We start from the raw sequence: 20794 nt of genomic DNA on the forward strand, positions 1-20794 counted from the left end.
TCATGATCTCACAGCTTGTGGGTTTGAGCCCCGTGTCAGGCTCTGTGCTGACAGCTTCGAGCTTGGAGCCTGCTTCTGATTCTGTGTCTCCCTCTCATTCTGTTCCTCTCCCACTTGCATTCTGTCTGTCTGTCTCCCTCTCTCTCTGTCTCTCTCTCTCAAAAACAAAGAATTTTTAAAATTTTTTTAATTTTTAAAAAATAAAACTTTTAGAGGAGTTTTAGACTACTTTAGGACCTCAGCGTAAGAAAAGTTTTCTATAAGACCTAAAAAGCACAATTCACGGAAGTAATAGTTTTGCCATTTCTCATAAAGTCACACATCACTCACCATATGAGCTGGCACCTTCGCGCCTAAGTATTCACGCAAGAGAGAGGAAAGCACGTCCAAGAGGCTAGAACACAAACGTTCACAGCGGAATTAATCATTACAGCTCAACGCTGGGAACAACCCAAATGCCCATCAATTGACAAATGAAGCAAATTACAGTATATCCAGTGAATGAAATTCTACTAGGAAATCCCAAGGCGCGAACCACTGATACAAAAATATGGGTATATCTCAGCTATTACCCTGCACAAAAGAAGCCAGATTCCAGAGTGACCCGAGGAGATGAGGGAGGACAGGAGAGAAACGGCCTGCACATGGACAAGAGAGAACATTCTGGAAAGATGCCCTGTGCTTTGGCAGTCACATACTGTTTACATTTGTCAAGTCACTGACCTGTACAGGTAACATGGGTAAATTCTTCTTGGCCACAAATTACCGCTCAGTAAAGCTGATTTTAAAACTACTACGCGTTTGTTAGAATCTCCGTAATTTTCTGTGGACAAATTTCATGCAAAATTGACTGAATCTGAGGAAACTTTGGTTATTGACTACACATACCAGTGAGCAGGTTTCAGGGGGAGAATAAGGGCTACAAAGCCCAGTAACGCTCATTCGTATTTCCTCCCTGTCATCAGAGAAGTCCTATTAGAAACCACAGGGTCCGGGGGTGCCCGGGGGGGCTCCGTCGGTTAAGTGTCCGACTCTTGACTTGGGCTCAGGTCGTGATCTCACGACTGTCAGCTCTGTGCTGACAGTACGGAGCCTGTTTGGGATTCTCTCTCTCCCTCTCCCCCTCTCTCTCAAAAATAAACAAACACTAAAAAAACAAAAGGAACAAGAAACCACGGGGTCCAGGGAGGTCACGACCCATCTGGACAGCGCCCCGCTCCATGTAGGGAGTTCTCTCCCCACCCCCCGATGCACCGGGCGCTTTTTCTGCAAGACTGGGAATCCCGGGACCAGCTCGTCTGCTCCAAATCCGAAGGGGTCTTTCAGGGGACACAGGTGCGTGTGGCCCACGCTCACCGCCAGGCTCTGGGCCGACCCCCTGAGAGATGGGTGGGCTTCATCCGTCACCACCAAGCACACCCGACCACGCTAACTTCTGCTCTGACACCATCCCCGCCACCCCTTCCTGCAGGGCCTCCAACAAGCGAGCACCTCAGTGTCTGTCGGGTGTTCAGGCTCCCCCAGCCCCCTGCCCCCTCTGCAAGCCACAGCATCTCTCCCATGGCTTCTGCTTTGCTTTTTATGTCAGCCAGAATCCGTTTCCGGAGTCTGCGACCCAAGAACACCCAAGCAGCGCAAGGCAGACGGGGCGCGCGGCCCGGAGTTCTGCATTCCGGACAACCGTCCCTGGTTGTGCTGGCCTCCCAGCATGTCCCAACGCCGATCCCCGGAGCCCCCTGGGCTGTTGAGACACAGAAGAGACAGAACGAAAGCGAACGCGGAGCGATGTGCCAAGCGCTCTGACACGCTTCCGTCTCCTCCTCCTGCAGCCCGGTAAGGTAGGGACTGCCCCAATTTCCCGACGAGGACACTGAGGAGGAAGAAAAACATTTTCCCAAGGCTACGGAGCTCATGAATGACGACAGAAACCTGAGCCACATCTGTCCAACTTTAAAGCCTCGCCCTTGTCACCTCGTCACAGGGCCGCACCTCAAGAAAGCATTAGGTCGAGTACAACCCGGTCACTGGGGCTTCAGACGAGGCATCGGAGGCGTGGCTAGATGGTGGCTGAACCCACAGAGCAGCGAGGGGTGTCCGCTGCACCCGGGGGACCAGGGCGCCCACCAGGAGGGAGCGACCACGGATGGGGGACACGGGGGGTGGGGGGCAGGGGGAAGGGGTGCACGGCAGCCCGAGGGAGAGCAGAGTGCCCGGGGGAGCGGTGTGGGAGACGTCCACATCCCAGAGGAGTGGCAGTGAATTCTTTCTGCTTGGAGATGAATCGGTGTTCACGTCCCCATGGCAACGGAGCATGCTCACCGTTGTCCCTACCTGCAACTGAGTGAATCACACTTTTGGCATCACACTAGCCCGGTCCAAAGTCATTAGCTAATCAGCCTGGAATGTGTGCACTCTGGCACCGACACTAGCTGGGAGGGAGGCAGGGTCTCCAAGGGTCCCCGCAAGGCTAGGAGAGCAACGATCCTGTCTCTTCCGCCTTGGCACAAAATTTACGCTACCCGGAGCGGCCCCTGCTATGAAACCATCGTGAGGAACCTGGGCTCGTCCCGGGCTCTGGACACAGTCAGAGTGGATGGTGACCGAGTCTGAGCAAAAGCGGAGGACAGGGAATTAAAGGTGACAGGAAAAGGGATGCACGTGGGTTGCAGAGGCTGTTGGAACCCACACAAATCGCTGGCAGGTTAAGTGTTCTGACTTCACACCAAAGCTTGTGAATACATCCTGAAGGGTGGAGTGTGGATGAAAACAATCCTGAGAGATCCTGCTGTGTGGACCGGGCATCACCCCAGGCTGGACTCAGGCTCCGTCACACAGAACCGTAGAGAGGGCAAAAAGGAGACTTCTGGGACACTGCGTGACCACTCGTTCCTGGGAATAACACATCAGAGCTAGCCAAGTCACCGTCAGAGGACAAAGGTTGACAGGGCAGTAAGGGACAGAGCACAGATGCCAGAGAGACCCCAGCGAGAGGAAGATCCACGAGAACACACTGGACCACCAGACGTGGCTTCCAAGCTCCCAGATGAGTTCCACAGAGGACCTCCGCGGGGCTTCAGCAGGTACCAGCTAAGGGCCCATAAATCCCAGCGGTTACGCAAAACATTACCTTTTTTTTTCCTCTAAGCAGATGGGAAACCTGTGTTCCCACTGAGTTCCCACTTAGTTTCTTGAGAGTTGATCCCAAGGCTCGGGTGTGCATGGGGAAAACCCAAAAGGGAAAACCCATCAGAGAAGGAGACTCCAGGGGACGGAGATATGCCACCTGCCCAGGGTTCCGAGCGAGCTCAGCCTGGCGTCCCCAAGAGGGCTGTGCACCCAAACTACCCCAGTCTCTGCTAAGCAGGAAGCCCTCTCCCGGGGCATGGGGGCAGTGACCGGGTGCCGGACCAGGATGCGTTCGGAGGGGCACCCATCACCACCACCGCCTCGGTGTGCTGGAACGTGGCCCGTGTCTGTCCCAGCCGGGACACGAACTTGTAAGCCCCTGGGACGCAGAGGGCCAAGTGTCCACACTGGGTGTCTACACTACCCACAGGTCCCAGCAGACACACCTTGCAAACATACCAAAGAAAATCAATAAAGCTTCTCTGACTCATGTGGAGTGAATGAATGAATGAATGAATGGAGAGGGCTTTCTGAACAGCTTCCTCAAACATTTGGGAAGCCTTCACCATTGTAAAGAAGACAGACTCCACATGCCTCAAGGGCTCAGGCTGGCCATGAGGGGGTCTCTGCAGGGAGATCTCACCCCGCGGCCCTCTGGCTGCAGAGAAATGGAATCCGAGCTAGGTTCCAGGGCCCTTCGGGTGCTCAAACCCACGGGATCTTGAGAATCCTCCACAAAGAAAGTTACTGAAAAGTAAAAATGGCATCAGCCTGGGCGGGGGGGGAGGGGCGTGGGTTCAGGAAGAGGAGGGAGGGTGAAACCCTGAAGCCCCCCAGCAGCAGAGCTGGGAAGGTACGATCTCATCGGGGATGGTTCCGGTACACAAAAGGGGGTAAAACACGTGTGGTGCTTCAGAAAAGATGCGGGAGGGGAGAGGGAGGAGAGGGGAAGGGAGGGAGGGAGGGAGAGAATAAACTAGGGAGCCCGTGTGGCCACAGACAGTGCCTGGAGCACTGGGGGGACAGTTGCCCGAGGCAGGGAAGGGGAGTATGAGGACCCCAGGCGGCCCGGCTGCTGGCAAACATCTCTCCTGGTTCGAACCTTGCAGGACTCTGAGCGGCGATGAGGGGTTCAGGAAGGGGCAGCCCAAGCACCTCCCCGCTGCACAAAGTGCCTTGGCCCCTGGCTGCGTCACCAGCACCTGTGCGGGCCCAGCCAGAGGGCGGCTCCAGCAATGCGCACTGCAAAACGCTGTTCCACAAGTTCAGCGTGCGGTCCGTGTGGACTCACAGGCCGGGGTCTCCGCCAGAGAAGTAAATCATCCCTAATGACGCGAGGCAAGCTGCCGTCCGACCCGTGCAGTGGCTGCTTCCCGCGTTGAGAGGGACGGGGGCACCGAACCCACAGGAGGAAAAGTCAAGTCTAGCCGGCCCCACACTGGAGCAGGGAAAAAGGGTGGCAGGACGGAGGCAGCACAAAATGAGGCTTCCCTGTCACCATCAGGACTGGAGAAAGAGAATCCACGTCCCCACGCTCCCTCTTCCTGGACCAGACACCTAGAGCGCAAATGAAGTGAACACAGGGCAGAGAAAGTAAGGGGAAGGGGAGGGGGCGGAGGTCCCGGCTTCCAGTTATGAAATGAGTAAGTCCCGGGGACGAAAGCCACTGCGTGGGGAATGTAGTCAGTGGTGTTCTAACAGCACTGACAGATCGCTCTGCTGTTCGCCGTAACTCGTGGAACATCGTGTGCCAACCGTACTTCGATAAAAGGAAAACTATTTTTTTAAAGAAAGATAAATCTTTAAAAAAAAGAAAAAGAAACTATGATGAAGTTTGGGAGAAGTCAGGGACACCTGTGATGCAATCTTCCGGCACACGAGGTGGGCCCCAGATCTGGCACTGAGCTTTGCAGCCAGTGCAAGGAGGGCAATGCGTTTGGCTGAACGGTCCTCGGTCCTTAAAAGAAGCCAGCGGGCTCAGGGAAAGTACGACCGTTTCTGCCTCAACGCCAAAAGAAAGCGCTCCCGTGGGTTTGCGGGAAGAGAACAGATTTAAAAAAAAAAAAAAAAAGTCTTTAAAGACCGTGGGTTTCATAGGACTGTTAATTTTAACCCTTGGTTGTCAACTAAATCCTTAAGAAGCAATCCCGAGAGGGGCACCTGGGTGGCTCAGTCGGTTGAGCATCCGACTTCAGCTCAGGTCATGATCTCACCATCCGTGAGTTCCAGCCCCGCATCAGGCTCTGTGCAGACAGCTCGGAGCCTGGAGCCTGCTTCGGATTCTGTCTCTCTCTCTCTCTCTCTCTCTGCCCCTCCCCTGCTTGAACTCTGTCTCTCTCGCTCAAAAATAAACAAACATTAAAAATTAAAAAAAAAAAATCACGTCCTGCTTCCAATCTCCACAGTGGATCCCCATCTTCCACAGAGTAAAAAGCCCGTGTCCACAGCGGCCTGAATGATCTCCCCGTCTCTCCCTCCCTCTATTCCAGACACAACGGAGGGGTCAAGCGTATGTCCGCCTCTCGGCCCATGTGCGTGGACTTTTCCTCCCCCTGCAACACTCTTTCCTTGCGTCTTCATTTTACTCGGGTCTGTTTAAATATCAGGGACCACAGAGCCTTCCTGTCAACACCATCTAAAACATCACCTCCCACTGCCCTCTGCTCTGCGACGGGAAAACAGTACCTCACGAGCCCGAAAGCACATCATCTAGTTATTTTATCGTCTGCTTTCCCCAAGAGAACCTAAGCGGTGAAAACAGAGGCTTTTGTTAGAAACACCGGGCACCTCCAACCTAACGTGTAACAGGTGCTCAATAAAAAGGTGATGAAAGAACGAACGAATATTCGTTTGTTCAAGGTTCAACGTTATTTGACCAGGGAGTCACTTTTATCCCAAGGGGCATTGTGACACGCAGGTGTTGGCAGGCTGACTTGGGCAAATGCTCACTGTAGGGGCGCCTGGGGGGGCTCCGTCGGTTAAGCATCCGACTTCGGCTCAGGTCATGATCTTGCGGTTCATCAGTTCGAGCCCCCGCACGGGGCTCTGTGCTGACAGCCAGGAGCCTGGAGCCTCCTTCGGATTCTGTGCCTGCCCCCCTCTCTCTGGATCACTCCCCAGTCCCTCCACAGGCCCACTCATGGGATCAACCACACTCTTCCTCAAAGACACAGGCCACTGACATCTCAAATGCAACATGTCCAAAACCAAATTCCATTCCCAAACCACTCCCTCCCATCTATATAAATATATGCATATATCATGTATGTATGTATTCCCAGCCCCCAGAAGCCCAACCCCAAATCAGCCCTCTTCAATGTTTCCATTTCATATCCAACTCCCCATACTCAATCACCTCCAACGTGGCCTTTAGAGACCATGAGTTTCGTACGGCTTGTTTATTTTAACCCTCGGTGGGAACCAAGTCCTTGAGAAACAATCCCTTCGGTACCCACACCCAGCTGGGTTCCCACCACCCAGGTGTCAGTGACCGGCTGGGGAGCAGAGGAAGTAAAAATAAAGAAAGCATCACATCTGGGAGGAGGGTAAGGAAGGGACTTCCCAGGTCCTATCTAGTCAACTGCTAAGATCTCTCCAAACTTTCTCCCCCCACGTCGCCCCTCTTCCGTTTGCCAGGACGGCATCCACCTACTCAAAACCACCTCTGGCACGCAAAACAAAAGCCACAAATCCTTCCTGGCTCTTTCACGTTCTCGGGAACCAGTGGTGAACGCGTGTTGATCCTGCCTGCCCATCCCCCAGTCTCCTTGTTAGGGTGCTGGCACCCCACTGTTTTCCCAAGGGGAGCCACACCTCTCCATTCTCAGGGGAGTCTTTTCTTTTTTTCTTTAGCTTATTTACTTATTTTGAGAGAGACAGAGAGAGAGTGAGTAGGGGAGGAGCAAAGAGAGAGGGAGACAGAGACTCCCAAGCAGATTCCACGATTCCATGCTGTCAGTGCAGAGCCCGATGCAGGGCTCGAACTCATGAAACCGTGAGATCATGACCTGAAACGAAACTAAGAGTCGGACGCTTAACCGACTGAGCCCCCCAGGCACCCCTGCCGGAGTCCTCAACATGAGGTCGGCCTAAGGGGTGGGAACAGCAATGCAGGTGCAGTGAGAAACCACATACCCTGACACCTTCGGAGCTAATGGAGAGGGACAGGGGAGTCCCAACGTTCCCTGCTTTGCTTCAGCAGCGCTGAGCTGGTTTTTAACCCCGGCAATAGAACGGGTCCTATCAGAAGAAACAACTTCCTTCCCTCATCATCTTACCTCTCTGCCCATCCCTCGGCCGGGCCAGACCAAACATCTTCTAAATCAAAACAAAACAAACAGTACGGAAGCAAGTTCTCGGATTTGATTCCCGAGCATCCCTTTGGAACCTCTGTTCCAAAGAGAGAGAGTGAGGAAGAGGCAGAGAGAGAGAGAGAGAAAGGGAGAGAGAAAATCTCAAGGAGACTCTGCACTGTCAGCTCAGAGCCCAATGTGGGGCTCGAACTCACAGACTGAGATCACGACCTGAGCCAAGACGAAGAGTCAGACACTCAAGCGACTCGAGGCAACCCAGGTGCCCCCCCGTCCTGCTCGTCCCCCTATTCTGAGCCTCTGTGATGCCTTGCACACATTTCCTGCAGATGCCTGCTTACAGCTGGCCTCCCCCACTGGCCCTCAAGCCAAAGCGGCCACCACTGTCCTCTCTGCATCGTGCCCACGAGGTGCTCCATAAATCCTTCCTTCCCGGAACCGGAGGGAGAGGGCAGAGCACAGGTGCTCAGACACCCCAGGCTCTGCCGGGTCCTGATCCCCCACAGGCTGTGCTCCCTGGGATACCCAGAACCCGCCGGGCGTGTAAGTCAGGTGAAACTGGTTCAAGGCTGTCCAGGGCACACGTGCAAACGCCAGGCCGTGGGCTCCGCGAGCTCCGTGGTCCAGGCTGCTCTGCTTTCCAAGTTTTTGCAAACCCATGACCTCAGCACTGTAAAAACGCATTCGGGCTCCGTGCCTTGGGCCAGATCTGCAGGCGGACACAGCAGGCCCGCACTTAGCAACTCCAGCCCTCGCTCGGGGCAGGGAGGAAGGCGGATACAAACGTGCACTGGACCCACTTCCTGCCACCAGCGAGACCCTAGGGAGTCCCCGTCTCCCGTCAGGACGCTCCCATTCACCTCACGCTGCCCCCTTCTCCTCCCTGGGGGGCTCCACTGGGTGACTGGGCAAAACAGCTGCTAGAAGACTCTTTTGGAGGAGAGGGACGCGCAGGGACCCCCCCACCCGCACCCTCCCCCCACCCCAGGACTAGGCTGGCCAGGGAGGCAGACACTAAAACCACAACTCCCCACCCACCCCCCACAGGTAGGACAGCCCTCCCTGCAAAGAATGGACCCAAGAGGAGGGCAGGGCCATCAGGTGACCCAGGCACCAAGCAGAAAGGAAGTCTTCTAAGGTGGGCCAGGCCTTCTCACCCCAAGGTCCGAGGGGGGAAGAGAACACGGTGGCATTCGAGGAGGCACCGGGGTCACACAGACTCGTCCCCCTCCCCCGCCAGCCACCGTACCAGCAACTCACCACCTCCTGAATATAAATGACCAAAAATGCTGAGGGCCCGAGCTGTGGCCACGGGCGTGAAGGCGAGCGCTGGGTCCGGGACGTGCACCTGTCCACACAGTGCTCCCACGACCTCCTCCGCACGTCTCCTGGCGCTTGCGAAACAAGTCTCCGAAGCTCGTCCAGCACCTCGGGGAGTCATGGGAAACCCAGCGGGAGCCGGGGATGCGCCGTCCAGCCCTCCCTCCACCGCACCTCTGTTTTCAAACAGCGCCCGCCCGACCAGCCGGCCACAGAGTCAGGATGCGCTCATCCCCACGAAGGAACTCGTTCCGTGTGGCCCTGCGAGGTCTCTGCCGTCGACGCTGGCTTCTCTGCCAAGCAGACAGAGACTCTGTACGTCCGTCCGGCCTGAAAAGTTTAAACACGGTCACGGGGTCAAGTGATCCGAGAGGCATGTTCCAAGGCCCTGGGGTGGGTGTGGCAGATCACTTCCTATGCCTGGCACGGAGGAAGAGACGCTTCCGGACCTGCTCCTCCGTCGTATTCCCCCCACCCCCACCGCCGGGATTCTTGTGGAAGCGGCCAAGTGGGATGGCCACGCACAAGCTGAATCCTCTAACACTCCGCCTGCCCGGTGAGATGGGAGAGAGTGATCCCACCCGGGCGGAGCCCCGTACAAAAGTGGAAACGTGCCCGTGCACACAACACTGCATCGGGAAGAGAGCTGTGCCTCCGTGACTCCCGCAAAACTGGCCACCCTGGGCGCACCAGCTAAGCATGCCAGGGCACACAGGGCCCTCTGCCCGGCCCTCCTCCCCAGCGCTGGACTCTCGTAAATCTAACGTACCCCAAACCCCAGAGCACGATCAGCTCACTTCCTCCCCAAACTCACTGGAGACCGCCCACCTCCACTTCCCCCACCGAGAAGCATACGACAGGGACAGAGAAGGGCCAGGAGTTTTCTCTTCTCTCCTGCTGGGCATGAGGAATGCTCTTAACTCATGAGGCCAGCTCCTGAGTGCCTACACAGGAGACCAAGAAGGCAAAGAGAGAGAAGAAAGCGGGAGGCGGAGATCCATTTATTTGCCTCCTCGATGGGGAGTCCTAAAGCCTCAGGAGGAGGAACCGGAAACTGCTGGTGGAAAAAAGACTTGCAGGAGGAATTACTCAGGTTTGACAGACAGTTGAATCGCGGTGATTTATGGGGCTCCTCGCAGCCTTGGCTTTTTCGAGGGTTAATTTCATTGTCTGCCTAGCCCAGCCCGCCACCCTGCCTCCTATTAGCACGCGTGATCAAAATCTTGCCGCCAGCCTACACAAAAGGATGGTGTCCCCGCGCCTGTTTGATGTCCTCGCCAGCGCGATCCCTCGGTACGGTCTCCGCTCGGATGTGGACGCGAATGCTCTCACACGCAGGTAAAACTGGGAACACCCCGCCCCATCGGTTTCTTTGCAGCTCTCGCTGCCTCTGGTCTCCCCAAAGCCTTGGCCTTCAGGCCTCGAGGCTTTTCCACTGACTTCCACGACACGGACCATCTGGATTCCCCGTCTGCCCAGAGCTGGGGCGGTTTTCTCAAATCCCACCCAGGCCCACGTCAAGGATCCCCTCACTTCTACATCCTGCCAGTGACCATTTTGGGATGGGGCTGTCTCGGCCACCCAACCAGGCCACCCCGGGTTCCATTTGAAAGCTACCCACTCACTGATCTCTTTCTTCTTCTTACTTTTTAAATTAATTTATTATTATTTTTTTAAGGATCACCAAGAGTGCAGAATCCTTCTGAAGAGGTCACTAAGGCAGAAAATGAAGCAGCAGACAGGAAAGCAAAGAGACGGAACCTTCTGGCGATGCGGCCTTGGCCCCTTCTGTGTGTTATACAGCGTCGCAAAACAAATTAGTCCAAAACTTAATGGCTTCAAACAACAAACATTTAGCGCCTCGGTTTCTGCAGATCAGAGACCTGGGTCCAGTTTGCCCAGACCCTGAGCCTCAAGTGGGGTTTCTCACGCGGCCGTGATCAAGGTGCCTGTGATCCCATGATCATCTCAACTGGAACAGGATCCACTTGCAAATCTGATCGCACAGCTGCTGGAAGACCTCAGGCCCTTTGCTGGCTGTGGAGGCATTAGTTCCTCGCCATATGAAGAGATGCTTTGGGCCCTGGCTTCTACTGTGATTCTTGTCATCGCTTTGGGCAACTGGATGGGACAATTCATCCTCATCACATTTTGGGCTCTCAGCCTTGCAACCAGCCTCGCTCATGACCGGGCTGCAGGACTCAAGGGGCCCCTCTGTTGGAGAATCTTCTCTGAAACTGTCTAAAGGGCTAGGACCAGTAAGGACTGGCAGAACCATCTGAGCAACTCCCTCCTCAGGCCCGAATGGGTCCCCCAACCCACGAACCCTGTAAGGGAGACCAGATGCCCCAAGGAGCCATCCCAGGATGCTATGAAGATTCCAGAAGGGGAGACTGATGGGCACACTGCTCCTGCTGGCTGACATGCATGTCTTTCAAAGGACTATGTAAAATCAGACAGCCACAACAGCCTCGGCATGCTGACTTGGGGTGACTCAAGTTGTTTATTCAGACAGGAGCCCGCACCTCCTAGGGGCCTCCCCACCTCCACCCCACCTTGGCCACTTACTCCCACGATCATCCCCTTGACCTGGTATTTTAGATCAGTGTTTCTCAAGCCTGGATAAACATTAGAATCACCAGGGGAGTTTCTGAAAAACATGGAACCCTGGGAATCTACCCTACATCCCTTAATTCAGAATCCCAATCAAAATCGAAATACTCAGGCCCTGTTCTTTTTTTAAAAGATCCCCCAGATAGGTCTGACATTGAGGAGAACCTTTTATTTATTTATTTATTTTTTATACCTACAGTGAGGTGTCTTTTTATTTTTTATTTATTGTTGTTTTTTTTAATTTACATCCAAGTTAGTTAACATATAGTATAATAATGACTTCAGGATTAGAATTTTAGTGATTCGTCACTTAACGTATAACACCCAAGTGCTCATCCCCACAAGCGCCCTCCTTAATGCCCCTTACCCATTTAGCCCATCCCCCCCGCACCCAACACCCCTCCATTAATCCTCAGTTTGTTCTCTGTATTTAAGTGTCTCTTATGGTCTGTCTCCCTCTCTGTTTTTATATTATTTTCCCTTACATTCATCTGCTGTGTACGTTAAATTCCATATATGAGTGAAATCATATGATATTTGTCTTTCTCTGACTGACTTATTTCGCTTAGCATGATACATTCTAGTTCCATCCACGTCATTGCAGATGACAAGATTTCATTCTTTCTGATCGCTGAGTAGTATTCCATTATATGTACATACACCATGTATTCTTTATCCAACGTCGGTTGATGGACATGTAGGCTGAAAAGAACCTGCCTTTCGATGGATGGCAGCAAATCTCGAATAGGGACTCAATTCTTGCTCAATTCTGCCTGAAGTGTAAGTTCAATGGGCAAATGACTTAGGCATCTCTGGGACACATCAGGGAACCACATGTCTTCTTAAGCTTCTCATTGCACAAGCGCTGTGGAGTCTCATTCACTCAAAGTGGGACCCAAGGACAGCGTCGTCAACATGCCCTAGGAGCGTCATCAGAAACCAGAATCTGGGGCGCCTGGGTGGCTCGGTCGGTTGAGCCTCCAACTTCAGCTCAGGTCATGATCTCACTGTTTGTGAGTTCGAGCCCTGTGTCAGGCTCTGTCCCGACAGCTTGGAGCCTGGAGCCTGCTTCAGATTCTGTGTGTGTGTGTGTGTGTGTGTGTGTGTGTGTGTGTGTGTGTGTGTCTCTGCCCCTCCCCTTGCACTCTGTCTCTCTCTCTCTCTATCTCTCTCTCTCTCAAAAATAAAATAAACATTAAAAAATTTTTTTCTAATTAAAAAAAAAAAAACCAGACTCTGCATCGTAACAAATCCCTGGGTGATCCATTTGCATGTTCAAGTTTGAGAAGCACAATCCGAGCCATGCGGCCATGTGCAGTCCTCTTGTAGTTACCCCTGTGGACTGTTTTCCACCATTGGGACAACTACCTATTGTCTCAGATAACGGTCTTGCCTCTCGCTTCACTGAGAAAGACAGGAGCAGTTGGACAGTAACTGCTCATCAACCCTTGGCCCAAACTCCATCAGGGCTCACATGTGCAGTCGTCCCTCCCCCCCACCCCGCCATTATGGCGACTAAAAGGCCCTCCTCCTGTCAAAGGCAAACTACCTGCCTTCTACCTATCAGCACATAACACATAGCTTTAAAAAGAAAGACAAAAATATCCCTTGATCCCCACTCCTCCGGGTCCCGCCCATTCCTTTGCTTCTGGTCACAGCAAATATTTTCCCTAAAGAGGTACCTGTGGTCATGACCTCTACTTTCTTAGCCCCAATGTTCTGCTACTCCCTCCACTGAGCCGGCTCTCCCAAGGTCACCCATGACCTCCATGCTGCTGACCTTGGATTCTTCTCAAGTCCTTGGCCAATCAGTAGCATTCAACGTTTCTTCCTTCTGGAAACCAAGAGAATGACTTCTCTTGGCTGCCATGGGCACCTCACATTTCTCAAGTGGTCTTTCTGGATCTTCCTCGGATGCTCCAGCTCAAACGGGATAGGAGTCTCCTGCCCCTCCCCCTCTTCTCCATAAACGCACTCTCTTCAGTGGCCTGACCCTGTCCCCTGGCTTTATCCACCCTCGATTTCCTCTCTCTAGCTCTGACCTTTCCCCATGACCACCTGGCTACCTGCCGTCTCTACACGGATGCTCAAGAGACATCTCTAACCAACCCCCTAAAAGAGCCTATATTCGTCGCTTCCAAAAACAAAGCAAACTAAAAGGACACGTGCTCTCCATACCTCGTTTTAGCAAATGGCGCCATGATCCCTCCTGCTGCTTGAGCCCCAAATCTAGGATTAGCAAATTCTCCCGCCTTCCCCATCCCCTCCCCGTCCACTCCTGCCGGATCCACTTCCAACGAATCCGTCCATGTTTCTCTGGTTCCACTGTGGCCACCCCGTTCAAGGCACCAGCAGCTTTCCCCGTATCCTCACGAGGACCTAACTGGCCTCCTGTTCCACCCTTACCCCCCCCCTACAATTCACTCTCAACGTGGCAGCCAGAGCGAACTTCTAAAACATCAATCGCATCATGTGAACTTTCAAGTAAGCCCATCCGAAGGCTGTGCGCCATGTTAGAAAAAAGAAACCCAGACTAGGTAGCCTAATGCACGAAGCAATGAAGTCCGGCCTCTCTCTATCTCCTCTTACTTCACACGATCCTCTCCAGACACACGGACCGTTAGCCCCTGTGCTGTTCAACAGAAAAGGCACCAGCTTCCTGTGGCTACTGAAAGTTAAATTTAAGTCAGCCAAAATGAAAATAAAACGTGCAATTCCGTTCCTAAGTCTTACTAACCGTGTTTCAAGTGATCGGCTATCCCGTGCGGCTGGTGGCCAATTGGTCAGGCCAGATACGGGATTCCCATCTCTGCGGACTGTGCTATTCTAGCTGCTCCTTGGGTGGGGCGAGTTTGGTCCTTCCTCGTGGCCTTGGCACTCGCTGTCACTGCTGCCCAAAGAGCCCTTCCCCCAGCTCTTCCCATGGCTGGTATACATGTCAGCTTCAACACCACCTCCTCAGGGGGGCCTGGGTGGCTCAGTCGGTTAAGCTGCCAACTTCAGTTCAAGTCATGATCTCACGGCTCATGAGTCCGAGCCCCCTGTCGGGCTCTGTGCTGACAGCTCAGAGCCTGGAGCCTGCTTCAGATTCTGTGTCTCCCTCCCTCTCTCTCTCTCTCTCTCTCTGCTCCTCCCCAGCTCGTGCTCTCTCTCTCTCGAAAATAAAATAAACATTAAAAAAAAAAATTTTTTTTTTAAAGTCACCTCCTCAGAGAAGCCCTCCCAGAACATTCCACCTAAAGAAGCCACCAGTTAGTCATGCGCGATCACGTGATTGTGGCTATGTCTCTTGATTATTTATGTCTGCCCGCTGACTGTCTAACTCCACCAGGCCACCTCACCCCAAAGTATACTCACAACACCAGCGTCCCTGTGGGTCCTGCTTGCCACGGCACTGCAGCCCCTTGCCCCGTGCCCATACATACAGTGCCCGACACGCTCTGCTCACTTACTACAAACGCATTATGGGGGCGCCTGGGTGGCTCGGTCGGTGAAGCGTCTGACTCTGAACTTCCGCTCAGGTCATGACCTCACAGTTCACAGGATCGAGCCCCGCGTCCGGCTCTGCACTGACAGTGTGGAGCCTGCTTGGGATTCTCTGTCTCCCTCTTTCTCTCTGCCCCTCCTCTGCTTTCTCCCTCCCAAAATGGGTCACCTTCACCCCTCTTGTCAAATCAGTTCCCCGCCCCTGCCCCGTCTGGCCCCATAAATGGCCTCCGTGTCCCCAAGCGGGGCCTGCTGGTTCCTACCTCAGTGCAGCCAGGAAGGCCTTTCTCTCTGTTCCTAGCACTCTCTCTCTCTTGCTTCTCGAAGCCACACCTTGTCTCGCCTCCCAGGTGTGACACAGGTGGCATTTCCTCTGCCAGCCAGGAGGCCCCTCCTCTGGTCTTCTCCCACACTTCCTGTCTGTAGGCTGGCTCTGGCTGCTTACAGAAAACAGGAAGTTCCACCTCCCACAGGCCCGCACACAGATGATCCTGGAGAGGACTCCCCAGAGCGACGGTTTTCAGGCGTTGCTGAGGACCGGAGTCACCCGGAAAGTTCACGAAGAACACAAAGGCCCAGGCTCATTGAAGTGGGTCAGGGTCTGGGCCTCTGTCCCTTTCCCACATTTCCTAGGAGATTCGAGGACCCACCCAATTCGAGATCCACTGCTTCTGGGACATCAGTCCCGCAAAGATGGTTTGCTCAAGCTCTGCCCTTTCCCACCAATTCAGAACATCCGGGGAAGTGACCGACTCAGCAAATGCCCTTCTGTCACCCAAACTTCCTCTTTCAAGTACTGAATGTCCCCCCCTGGGGCGCCAGGGTGGCTCAGTCGGTGAAGCGTCTGACCAGCTCAGGTCATGATCTCGCAGTTCATGGGTTTGAGCCCCGCGTCAGGCTCTGTGCTGACAGCTCGGAGCCTGGAGCCTGCTTCGGATTCTTTGTCTCCCTCTCTCTCTCTGCCCCTCCCTCACTCATGCTCTCTCAAAAATGAGTGTTTAAAAAAGTTTAATTAAAAAAAAAAAAAAGAAAGCAAGCCACCCCTCATGACAGGCCAAAGATGGCCCCCCAAACACAGGCAGACCCCAAATCTGGGAACCTGCAGGCGTTAACCTTATATGACAAAAGGGACTTGGTGGGCGTGAGGAGGTTAAGGATCCTGAGATGGGGAGGTCACACTGGATTGTCCGGGTGGGGCCTAAATATAATCACAAGGGTCCTCGTAAGAGGGACACAGAGCAAAGAGGGAAGACATTATGTGAGGCCAGAGTTGGGGAGATAAGGCATTACGATATGTAGCCATGAGCCAAGGAAGAAGTTTCTAGAACACGGAAAAGGATAGAAACAGACTCTACTCCCTCCGCACCCCAGAGCCTCCAGAAGGAACCAGCCCTTTGACGCCTTAATTTTAGCTGCAGAAGACTCATTTCAGGGGGGCGCCTGGGTGGCTCAATTGGACATAAGCGTCCAACGTTTGCCTTCGGCTCAGGTCATGATCTTGCGGTTCAGGAGGTCAACCCTCATCCGGCTGTGCGCTGATGACACAGAGCCTGCTTGGGACTCTCTCTCTCCCTCTCTCTCTCTGTCCCTACCCCACTCACATTCTCTCTCTCTCAAAATAAATAATAAGCCTGAAAAAAAAAACAAAAAAAAAAAACCCAGACTCATTCCAGGCTTTGGGCCTTCACAACCAGGGGAGAATAAATGTGTGGTTTAAGATACTAAGTTTATGTTAATTCATTCCAGAAGCAACAGGAGACAAATACACCTCATCTTCATTAACACGACAAGGAAGTTCTAAGTGTGCAAGGACCATGGTTTTCTGAACTCCTGGATCTGGGTTTAACTCATGTGCTGAGACCCAGCACGAGATGCCCCATCCGGACAGGACTGGCCTGCTCGGCTCACCACTGTGCCCACAACGCTGAGCTCAGGGCCTGCCGAGTCCAGCCGAGGATATCAAATTCCCAAGGAGGGGCACCTGGGTGGCTCAGTCGGTTAAGTGTCCGACTCTCGGTTTCAGCTCAGGTCACGAACTTGTGGTTTGTGAGTTCAGGCCCCGCATCCGACTCTGTGCTGACAGTGTGGAGCCCGCTTGGGATTCTCCTTCTCTCCCTCTCTCTCTGCCCCTCCCCCACTCTCTCTGTCTCTCTCAAAACAAATAAATAAATTAACCTAAGAAAGAAAAAAAAATCTTTTTCAAAATTCCTCGAGGAAGGCCAGTATTCCAAGTTTGAATTTGGGACCCTCCCTAACCCCAGCTATTTTGACTTGATTCAACACATAGCAAATACACTCTGCTTCGCAGATTTTTATTCTCATCCTGAGAAGCGGACACACAAAATCCAATATGTGACCGCTGTGCACACAGAACTGTTTAGATTTTTTTTTTAATGTTTATTTATTTTTGAGAGAGACAGACAGAGACAGAGCACAAGCAGGGGAGGGGCAGAGAGAGAGGGAGACACAGAATCTTTTTTTTTTTTTAATTTTTTGTAATGTGTATTTTTGAAAGAGAGAGACAGAGCATGAGCACGAGCAGGGGGAGGGCAGAGAGAGGGAGACACAGAATCCGAAGCAGGCTCCGGGCTCCGAGCTGTCAGCACAGAGCCCGACGCGGGGCTCGAACCCACGAACCATGAGTTCGTGACCTGAGCTGAAATCAGACGCTCAACCAACTGAGCCACCCCGGTGCCCCCCCCCCCCACAGAACCATTTAAATATAACTAATTAAAAGTTAGGGGCGCCTGGGTGGCGCAGTCGGTTAAGCGTCCAACTTCAGCCAGGTCACGATCTCGCAGTCCGGGAGTTCGAGCCCCACGTCGGGCTCTGGGCTGATGGCTCAGAACCTGGAGCCTGTTTCCGATTCTGTGTCTCCCTCTCTCTCTGCCCCTCCCCCGTTCATGCTCTGTCTCTCTCTGTCCCAAAAATAAATAAACGTTGAAAAAAAAATTAAAAAAAAAAAAAAAGTAAAACCGAGGGGCATTTCTGCCCAGCCAGGTCCACCTGCCCATTGAAAGGATGCCATCTTTGGAGAGTAGAAAGCAGACGCAGCAGGTTGAGGAAACTGCTTGGTGCAGGGGTAAGGTGGAGAAAGGTAGAGATTAGAGAGGGAGAAGCAGGGGGAGACCAGGAGAGCAGCTTGGAAATGGAGCAGAAAATTCAGATGGCAAAAGGAGGCCCCTCACCCGGAGACCTGAGAGCCTGTAAAACAAGCTGTCAGCCTGCAGAGGCCCTGGGCCACTGCTTAGAAGGGTCCTCTGCCTGTGGCCCTCGGGAGCCTGGAGAGCCCCCATCCACTCACATGCCCCCCGCCTCCCGCCCAGAGCAATAGCGGGACATACGGGGCCAGACAGGGAGAGGCAATCAACTAAAAGGACACTCTTGCTACCGACTAAACTCCATGATATACGGCTGTGGGTTTGCAAAAACAGCAGCGGCCGCGGCAAGGTGCAGAGGGTCAGGAGCAGCGAGCACCTGCGCGAGGGAAAATAAAGACGCGCACGTGTTTGTAAATGCCCGCGGTTTCTGGAACTGCCCGCAGGAAACCGATAACTTGTTTGCCTCTGGGGAGGGGAACTGACAGGCGGAGGCGGAGGTCCGGTGTGGCGAGGAGGCCACGTGTTTTTCTTTAGACTCTTCAGTACCTTTCGAACAGCAGGCCTGATCTACCCGTCACCTATTCAGAAGCATAGAATTAAATAAAGAGACGCTTCTGGTACGTATACGCCACAAAAAGTCGAAAACGCACCCCAAACACACCCTTCTGCTTTGAGGCTGCGATCTCAGCGCAAACGGCACCTGCCAGGTGCGTGGGGTGCATGCTACCAGCCTCACACCAGCTATGGCTCCCGGGGGCTGCCAGGGACACTTCTTTCTCCCTGCTGTGGGCATCGCTTCCCCCGTGGTCCAGGACCTCCAAGGAGGAGCTCCCACGCTCCCAGCCCTCAGCAAACCTGGGCTGTATTCCAGCCACGGAAATGACCGGAGATGAGCTCCCCGGGACTGAGTCCAGGCTTCGGGGTCCCATGTCCAACCAACGTGTCGCCACACCGTAGTGGCCCCGATAGGGCAGGGTGCCCACAGCCACTGCCCAGGGATCCCCTGCCAGCCTCTCAATCTAGGGAAGAAACTAGAAGCAAGTGCCATGGCTGCAGTCTGATAATCACTATGGACACCAGAAACCAGCCTGTATCGGGTCTGCGTCCAATTAGCCACCCCCACAACAATACCATAGCAACCAAGGTAATATTATTGTTCGAAGGAGAAGGAGAAGGAGAAGGAGAAGGAGAAGGAGAAGGAGAAGGAGAAGGAGAAGGAGAAGGAGAAGGAGAAGGAGAAGGAGAGAAGGAGAAGGAGAAGAAAAGGAAAAGAAAGCACACACACACACACACCCGGTTGTGCGATGGCTTTTAAAACCACAAAGATAACGTTTTTTTCCACACCCTGCCACGTGCACCTCCCTCTCACTTCCCAAAGATGTGGCTTCCTCCGCAGGAAGTCACCAGGCTCAGGGACAATTACCTCTCAACACCACTCCAAGATGTGAGCCCTCCACAGGAAAGCCAGGCACAAGAACGTGTCCCAAGCAAGCCTGGAGAACAGGCTGTGTGGTTTCCTCTGCCTCCCTCTTGGAGGCAGGGAGGCTGGAGGCAGGACAGCCCAGGGCGGGGGGGGGTGAAGCTCCAAGCTTCCTGCCCCCCCCACCCCCCACCCCCGTCCCTCCTCCGTCTGGCTGGCTGCCTGCCCTCTTGGGGCCAGACCCAAGCTGGGCACTGGGACCTTGGTGGTTGCAGCCATGAGCCACGCACTAATCCTCAGACCTAAATGTGGAAAGCATTAGCCCAAATGAAAAGACATAAATCAGGAACGGGAGCTATGGCACAGAGGAAAACAGCCCTTCTCGGGGAGCGAGAGCCCGCACCGTTGCACAAGAGCCGAGTGAGTCACCAGCCGGCAGGGGGAGGACCGGGGAGGGAGGGGAGCCCCCAGTGGGACGGGAGGTGGGGGGGGGTGCAAAAACACAGCTGGAGGTTTCTAACTAACCACACTTCATCAGCAATCTGGGGGCGGGGGGGCGCAATGCATCACCTCCCTCCCCGGCTCAGGAAGTGTTTCAAAATGTGTCCTCCCCAGAGAAGACAGCGGGAAGGAGTCTCCCTAACAGCCAACTGGTCACCCCCTACAGCCTGCAGCTGCTTCCTGGGGAAGCGACCCTCAGCCCAGAGCGTGCACCTCCCTTGTCCTTCTCTGTTCCTCCCTGCCATGCACCATACTCTTTGGGGGCCCCCAAGCCCAAAGCGCCCACAATTCTTGCCCCACCCGCTCACCCATCCTTACTACTATCTCTTCTCTCTGCTTCTTGTCCTCCTTCCGAACACACCAACCTCCACACAAGTTGCTGCTGATGAGACAAACCCCTCAGTCTCTGCCATCCGTCGTCCCCGGGAAGAACCTCTTACCCTCCTGTGAGACCTCACCTCACCCACCACCTACGCAAGTTCTGAGTGTCAGCTGTGAGCAAGGCACTGGTGTCCGGGGGTGACACTGGTGACAGGAGCCCCCAAAGAGGTCACTCGGTTGGGGCATAGTAGCACCAGGACGCCTGAGCCCAGAAGGCTCTGGAAATTAGCCGGGCCGGACCCCTTCGGCCTGAGCAGGACCACCCCCCTAAGGATCTTCATCTTGCTCCGGTGAAATAAGAGGTGAGGGTTGGGGACAAACGGGTCCTCAGACAACAATCCCCTGTAAGAAACACATAGAAAAAAAAGTCCTGAAGTGCCTGGCTACAGTACGGTCTATGCCAGAGAGCATGGCCAACAGCTGGGCCATTTGCAGTCACTGGGCACTCAGTAAGAACAACCAACAGAAAGCCCTGAGAGGGGAGAGGCCTTGTGAGGAGGTGACCCAGAAATGGTCTTATTAGAGGACAACTGGCA

General features: G+C 53.9%; 1 protein-coding gene across 4 annotated transcripts in view; it reads right to left on the reverse strand.

Moving 5' to 3' along the window:
• The window catches only part of GAS7 (growth arrest specific 7), a 216248-nt gene that overhangs the window by 131904 nt on the left and 63550 nt on the right, over positions 1–20794 (reverse strand). The window contains exon 1 of one of the 4 annotated variants that reach the window (XM_027047369.2): positions 19380–19830. The exons of 2 other annotated variants lie outside the window; for them this stretch is intronic. The gene's annotated coding sequence lies outside the window, so the exon portion shown is untranslated. Of the gene's footprint in view, positions 1–8696; positions 11671–19379; positions 19831–20794 lie in introns of those variants that run through there. One more of the 4 variants, XM_053212504.1, reaches the window with a different exon arrangement.

This window comes from Acinonyx jubatus, chromosome E1 (genome assembly GCF_027475565.1).
Source record: "Acinonyx jubatus isolate Ajub_Pintada_27869175 chromosome E1, VMU_Ajub_asm_v1.0, whole genome shotgun sequence".
Taxonomy (NCBI): Eukaryota; Metazoa; Chordata; class Mammalia; order Carnivora; family Felidae; genus Acinonyx; species Acinonyx jubatus.